Below are 8,568 nucleotides of genomic sequence, written 5' to 3' on the forward strand. Positions count from 1 at the left end.
GCCTATTCAACCTCTCCCTATGGTTCAAATCCTCCAACATCCTTGTAAATCTTTTCTGAATCCTTTCAAGTTTCACAACATCATTCCGATGGAAGGAGACCAGAGTTGCACGCAGTATTCCAACAGTGGCCTAACCAATGTCCTGCACAGCCGCAACATGACCTCCCAACTCCTGTACTCAATACTCTGACCAATAAAGGAAAGCATACCAAACGTCTTCTTCACCGTCCTATCTACCTGCGACTCTACTTTCAAGGAGCTATGAACCTGTACTCCAAGGTCTCTTTGTTCAGCAACACTCCCGAGGACCTTACCATTAAGTGTATAAGTTCTGCTAAGATTTGCTTTCCAAAAATGCAGCACTTGGCATTAAATTAAACTCCATCTGCCACTTCTCAGCCCATTGGCCCATATGATCAAGATCCTGTTGTAATCTGAGGTAACCTTCTTCGCTGTCCACTACACCTTCAATTTTGGTGTCATCTGCAAACTTACTAACTATACCTCCTATGCTCACATCCAAATCATGTATATAGATGGTGAAAAGTAGTGGACCCAGCACCGATCCTTGTGGCACTCCACTGGTCACAGGCCTCCAGTCTGAAAAACAACCCTCCACCACCACCCTCTGTCTTCTACCTTTGAGCCAGTTCTGTATCCAAATGGCTAGTTCTCCCAGTATTCCATGAGGTCTTTTTGCAGATGAAATCAGTGGGGACATTAGTGGTGACCCTTACCTCCCACATCCTACATGAGAAGTATGCAATTGCCCTAACATCCATTCTCACTATTCTGAATTCCCAAAGAGACTATCGAAAAAACTAGTAACTTTAAAAAATTGGTGCACAGAACCTTTTTTGTTTTGGTGAGAGGAGGAGGATGGGTTGGAGATACTACCTAAGTAGTGTTTTGGGTATAGCAACCACCCAAATATATTATCTCAATTACTCAGCAGTTCCCATGTCTGCTCCTGCTCAGCGTGCGCTCTGCCTATTCATGAGGTAGGTTTTTAAACAATTCCCAGCAGCACCCTCGTCCTCACTCTCGCTGCTCTCACTGCTGCTACAAAAATGGAGCTTAACACTTACTATTCAAGCATGAATATTGCCCAGGTTCTGGTGCACGTATGAATGGACTGCATCAGTATTTGAATAGTCGTGAATTTCAGCAAGCATTCATCAGTGAATAACTCAACTTCATTTCACTTTGCTTATCGAATGCAATTGTTTTGTCCATGCTTGGGTGAGTGGCTGTGTCAGAAACCAAACTGACCATGAGTAGATTATTGCTGTGTAGATGTGCATGATAACAAGACACCTTCCAACACTTTGAGAATAGTAAAGGATTCTGGGTAGTCCAAGATGGAGGACGGGAACAATTTCTGGCTGTAACAGCTGCTCCTTTATTGAGGTATTTTGGGTGTTGGAGCAATTTCAGGAGCAGCAATTACTGTTTTATATGCTGTTGCATTGTTTTAGAACTTTGGAAAAAAAAGAGTCAAAACAACAGCAGTTTTAAAAGGGAGAAGAACAAACAAAGGAAGCACATGGTGAGGTCAGTGCAGGAGAGAGAGACAAAGAAAGGCATTTAGATGGGTATATGAATAGGAAGGGTTTGGAGGGATATGGGCAGGGTGCTGGCAGGTGGGACTAGATTGGGTTGGGATGTCTGGTCGGCATGAACGGGTTGGACTGAAGGGTCTGTTTCCATGTTGTATATCCCTATGCCTCTAATAGACTGATGGAGCAGCAATTGACTGGACAGGATCTCTTTGGGCAATTTTCCATAGTGTCAGGTAGATGGCAGTATTGTAGCTGCACTGGAAGAGCTTGGTTAGGGATGTGCCTGATTTGGAGTACAAGTGCTACTGCTGGGGGTTGGTCATAGTCAGATAACCTTTGTGGTATCCAGTGCCTTCAGCTGTTTGTGATATCATATGGAATGAGTGGAATTATTTGACCATGGATAATTTGGTGATGGGGCACAAAAAATGTTCAATCACATATAAGAGCACTTTTGACTATATAAAAAAGCATTACTTGAAGCTTGGCTCTTTGATGCAGTGGACCTCTAGAGGAGGCCCAGATGGATTATCCACTTGGCACTTATGTCTAAAGATGGTTGCAAATGTTCCAGTCTTCCATTTTTAGTGAAGTCCTAGGTTTCCCCATCATTGAAAATAGGGACATTTGTGAAACCTACTCCTCATGTTAATTGCTTAATTAGTCCACTGTCACTTGCACCTGCATGTGGCAGAATTGTAAACTTCAATTTAATTCATTGGTTGTGGGGTTATTTTATTATGTCACTTACATGCTGCTTCTGCTGTTTGCTATGCAAGGATTCCTATATTGGGGCTCAACCCAGTTTGCACCTCATTTTTAAAAATGCTGAAGCATAGTCCCCTCCATTCCGCATTGGACCAAGCTTATGGTGGTAGTAGAGCGATGATAAACCAAGCCATGAGATTACAGATCGTAGTTGTCGAATGAATTAGCTACTGCGAATAACCTAGCGTATCTCTCTGATAGTGGTAAACAATGCAATGGAGTGTGTCCCAAATAATGATAGTACTTTGTCTCTCCAAGGATTGTGGTGTCACTTCTACTAGTACTGTCATGTACTGGGTGGGTTTGTGATAGGTAGATTGGTTGGGGTGAGTTCAAGTAGATCTTTCCCTGTTTTTGGTTTGCTCATTACTTGCTGCAGTCCCAGCCTGGCAGATAAGTCAGTCGAGGTGCTACTCTGCCACCCTTGGTACATTCTGTGAATTGCTACTCTCACTGCTTCTTCCAAGTGGTGGTCAACATGGAGGAGTACTGATTCATTGGTTGAGGGAGAGTGGTAGGTTGCAATCAAAGGAGCTTTCTATGCCCATGTTTGAACTGATGACAAAGACATCATGGAGTTTGGAGTCAATGTTAAAGCACTCTCATGGCAACTCCATCCCAGCAGTAGCCACTGCATTGCTGGTGGGACAGAACATATACAAGAATTGTGACAGAGAGGTTGTGACAAGCAGTAGGGAATTATGCTGAGGGAATTACTGTGTCAGACTGTTGCTTGGCTGATCTGCAGGATAGATCTTCTGATAGACAGTGTAGTGAAGAAAGCATTTGGTATACTTGCCTTTATTGGTTAGTGCATTGAGTATAGGTGTTGGGATGTCATGTTGCAGCTGTAGAGGACATTGGTAGACTGCTTTTGGAATATTGCATTCAATTCTGGTCTCCCTGCTATAGGAAAGATGTAGTTAAACTTGCAAGGGCGCAGACAAGATTTACATGGATGTTGCTGGGGTTGGAGGGTTTGAACTATAGGGAGAAGCTGTCTAGACGAACCTATAGACTGGAGCTGGGATGCTGAGGGGCGACCTTATAGAGGTTTATAAAATCATGAAGGGCATGGATAGGATGAATAGACAAGATCTTTTTCTCAGGGTATGGGTCTCCAAAACGAGAGGGCATAGGTTTAAGGTGAGAGGGGAAGATATAAAGGGGAACTAAAGGCAAAATTTTCATGCAGAAGGTGGCATGTGTATGGAATAAATTGCCAGAGGAAGTGGTGGAGGCTGGAAGAATTACAACATTTAAAAGACATCTGGATGGGTATATGAATAGGAAGGGTTTAAGGGGATATAGGGCAAATGCAGGCAAATGGGACTAGATTAATTTAAGTTATCTGGTTGGAATGAACAAGTTGGACTGAAGGGTCTGTTTCTATGCTGTACAACTCTGCAACTCTATGGTTTTGATACAAGCTGGATGTTAACAAGGAAAATTTAAAGGCCATAAACAGAAATTTCTGGAGCAGGTCTGGCAACATCTTAGGGGAGATAACAGTGTCAATGTTTTAAGTGCAGTGACAGTTTATTAGAACACCACACAGTTGCTGACAGACCTGGTTACATGTACTAGTTATGAATAGTGATTTTGTATATCATGAGAAATATTAAACCTATATTACAAGATAGCTGCATTGTTCTTTCTGCAGTGGTCAAAGCTCTAATCCATTGATCCATTGTAAATCAAAGCAGTTGTCATATGTTGGCAGAAAGGTATGCCAGTATCTCTTGTTACGGACAGGTCAGGTTGGCTTCTGTTCCCAATGCAACTATGAAATACAGTAACTGACGCTATGTCAAATTAATTGATTTTCATGATTGCAATTAGTAGTTTTATAAACATAAGAAAAATGCAATTCAAATTCCTTTGCCCAGAACTAACCCTCACTCCAAATTCCAAATAGGCACATGTGGAAACAGTACAAACTGGAAGTATAGTAGGGTAGAATTTTGAAATTTATTTCATGTTTTGAATCAAATCTGGAATTTAATGAGACTAAGGCACAAAGTTGGTGCTAGACTATTATTTTCGAGGTTTCAAGGTGCTGCACAAAGCAGAGGAAGAACACCTACACAACATCTTCAGAATCAACAGGTACCCAAAAGTGTAGTCCGTTGCTACCTACTCGACAGACCATACCAGGAAGACACAACACATCCGGACACACTGGCCATACTGCCATACATTAAGGACATATCAGAAATGACAACCAGACTACTCTGACCCTGGGTATCATGGTAGCCCAACATGGTAACCAACTACCACACGATGACAGCGACTAACAAGGATCAACATACCCATAACCGACAGGACCAATGTTATATACAAAATACCATGTAAAAACTGCTAAAAGCACTATGTAGGGCAAACAGGAAAGAAATTAGCCACCAGGGTACATGGACACCAATTAGCCACCAAGAGACATGACCAGCTATCACTTGTATCCATACACGGACAATGAAGGACACCAATTCGACTGAGACAATGTATCATTCCTCAGACAAGCCATCAGAGACATGCATGGAAATTCCTGGAAGCCTAGCACTCAACCCGGAACTCCATTAACAAACATGCAGAGTTGGACCACATATACCAACCATTAAGAAACAGAACCAGCAACAAAACCAGAAATGACACCACCAACCCCAGCAGACTTAGACACATAAATAGCAAGTGGAACAGAACACCAATGCTTCACCAAAGGTGCATTGATGATGTTACCTAGATTGGCTATGAAGTGTCTGCAAACAAACATACCAGCTCAGCGAGCAAGTCAACAGCCTCATCCACATCCTGAGATACAAATCTTCTTGGTTGTGTACCTGCTTACCTGGTGATAAGATCCACTGAAAATTCCCTTGAATGTCTTCATCCAGCAATTCCGGTGTACAATAATGATCCAACGTTGTTTGTTCTTGAGTTTGCTCATCCTTCCAGATGGGTCTAATTTATGACAAGATTACACATGTAATATATGTGGAAATATGATAGCAAAATGATTTTCAGCCTTCTTGTCGTACAATGTGTTTGCAAATATTTTAATGATGCAAATTTGAACTAAATTCAGATCCATTAAGGTCAGCAGTCAGAATCCCTCCACCAGACTACTGGACCACTCAAATGTAAGAAACCTGCGAGGAAACGGGCTAAGCGTGCCGGCCTGCCAGTAAGACTGAGACTACACGGTTTCAAGAACCCCCTTCCTAGCTTACTCCTGGCAAATGTACAATCTCTGGAGAACAAGATGGTCGAACTCAGATCACTGCTCAGCTTCCAGCATGAACTGCAGGACTGCTGTGCACTCTGCTTCACAGAAACCTGGCTCAACCCATCTATTCCTGACTGCACACTTCAGGCTGATTGTTTTTCTATCTATTGTATGGACTGCACAGCATCATCAGGTAAGACAAAGGGTGGAGGGGTTTGCTTTTTAATCAACAACCTGTGGTGCATGGATATTGCAATCCTGGGCAACCATTGACCCCCTAAACCTTGATCTCCTCAGCATCAAATGCCGCCCCTTCTATGTAAATGGGAATTTACCGCTGCTATACTAACTGCTGTGTACATACCGCCACAAACAAAGGTTGAGGAAGCTCTGGGTGTGCTGTACTCCACCACTAACACCCTGGAGACGGAACACCCCGAGGCCCAGTTTATTGTGACTAGCAACTTAAATCAAGTCAATCTAAGGAAGGTGTTGCCCAAGTACCACCAGAACATTACCTGTCCCACTAGGGGCCCGACCATTTTAGATCATTACTACACCACTGTGAAGGATGCCTATCGCTCCATCCCCCACCCTCATTTCGAGAACTCCGACCACAATGCCGTGCTTCTTTTTTAGATTAGATTACATTACAGTGTGGAAACAGGCCCTTCGGCCCAACAAGTCCACACCGACCCGCCGAAGCGAAACCCACCCATACCCCTACATTTACCCCTTACCTAACACTACGGGCAATTTAGTATGGCCAATTCACCTGACCCTGCACATCTTTTGGACTGTGGGAGGAAACCGGAGCACCCGGAGGAAACCCACGCAGACACGGGGAGAATGTGCAAACTCCACACAGTCAGTCGCCTGAGGCGGGAATTGAACCCGGGTCTCAGGCGCTGTGAGGCAGCAGTGCTAACCACTGTGCCACCGTGCCGGCTTCTCCCGGCTTATAGACAAAAGGTCAAGCAGGAGACCCCCTCGCGGATACAGGTCCAGTGCTGGTGGGAGGAGGCAGAGGATCAACTCTGGTGTTGTCTGGAAATGGCTGATATACCGAGGAAGTCAATCCGGGTGTTCCCCAACAGGAAACCCTGGATGAATCAGGACATACAGAACCTGCTAAAAACCAGGCGTGAGGCCTTCAGATCAGGAGATCCACTCAAATATAAGGAATCCAAGTATGACCTTCGCAGAGCCATTAAGACAGCCAAGGATCAATACCGTTCCAAACTAGAGACCCAGACAGACACCTGACGTTTATGTCAAGGACTGAATGACATCACAAGTTCTAAAAAGAGACAGTGCAAGATAGCAGACAATGACATATCCCTCCCAGATCATCTCAACATCTTCTATGCTCGCTTTGAGCAGTATTTCGGTGGAGAGGTTACACCAATTCCGACAAGTTCTGATGAACCTATCCCAGCAGTCACTGCATCAGAGGTCAGATCAGTTTTCCTTCATGTGAATCCAAGGAAAGTGATGGGACCAGATGAGTACCAGGCCGTGCAATCAGAGCATGCGCATATCAACTAGCAGAAGTCTTCTCGGACATCTTCAACCTCTCCCTGCAGTAGGCCACTGTCCCTGCCTGTTTCAAGGGGGCCAACATCATCCCTGCACCTAAGAAGGATCATATGGATAGGCATATGGAGGATAGTGGGCTAGTGTAGGTTAGGTGGGCTTGGATCGGCGCAACATCGAGGGCCGAAGGGCCTGTACTGCGCTGTATTCTTCTATGTTCTATGTTCTATGTTCTATGCAACATGTCTCAATGACTACTGCCCAATGGCTCTAACTTCGGTGGTCATGAAGTGCTTTGAAAGGTTGGTCATGGCATTAATCAACTCCAGCCTCCCCACTACTCTTGACCGACTCCAATTTGCCTATCAGACCAACAGATCCATGTTAGATGCCATATCACTTGCCCGTCACTCCTCCCTAGATCATCTTGATACCAAGAACAGCTACGTAAGAATCCTACTTATTGACTACAGTCCAGCCTTCAACACTATTATCCCATCGAGACTGATTACTAAACTTAGTAATCTCGAACTAAGCCCCACTGTCTGCAACTGGATCCTCAGTTTCCTGACCAACAGGCCACAATCAGTGAAGATTGGGGACAATATTTCATTGTCACTAACACTCAACACTAGAGCTCCCCCAGGGGTGCATACTCAGCCCCCCTACTGAACTCACTGTATACCCATGACTGTGTCGCCAAATACCAGACTAATGCCATTCACAAGTTCGCTGATGACACCACCATAGTTTGTCGATTCTCAGATGGCGACGAAACAGACTATAGATGGAAGGTGGAAGACCTGGAAAAATGGTGCATTGAGAACAACCTAACTCTCAATGTCAGCAAAACCAAGGAATTCATTACTGACTTTCGGCAGGATGTTATTCATGCCCCCCCTACATATTAACAGCAGAGGTGGAATGAGTGGAAAGTGTCAAGCTCCTGGGAGTGGTCATCCACAACAAGCTTTCTTGGACTCTTTATGTGGACACACTGGTCACAAAGGCCCAACAACTTCTCTTCTTCCTCAGGCAGCTGAGGAAATTTGGCATGATGGCGTATACTCTTGCCAATTTTTATAGGTGCGCCATTGAGAGCATTCTATCTGGATGTATCACTGCCTGGTATGGCAACTATACCATTTAAGGTTGGAAACGGTTACTGAGAGTGGTGAACCCGGCCTGGACAATCACAAAGACCATCTATAGAATCCATCTACCAGGCCCACCAGCATTCTCAAAGAGTCATCCCACCCTAACAATGTTTCTACAACCTCTACCATCAGGGAGAAGGTAGAGAAGCCTGAACACACACACCAGCCGGTTTTGTAAGTTTCTACCCTACTGTTGTCAGAATACAGAATGGACTCTCAAACTCTTAACATTTGCCTGTACCTATGTTTATGTTTTTGCTGCTGTTTACCTATTATTTACTATCTATGCTACTTACCTATGTGATCTGCCTGTATTGCTCAC

Source organism: Chiloscyllium plagiosum, unplaced genomic scaffold, assembly GCF_037043375.1.
Source record: "Chiloscyllium plagiosum isolate Xiang-an unplaced genomic scaffold, Cpla_swu_hap1 HiC_scaffold_9, whole genome shotgun sequence".
In the NCBI taxonomy this organism is placed as follows: Eukaryota; Metazoa; Chordata; class Chondrichthyes; order Orectolobiformes; family Hemiscylliidae; genus Chiloscyllium; species Chiloscyllium plagiosum.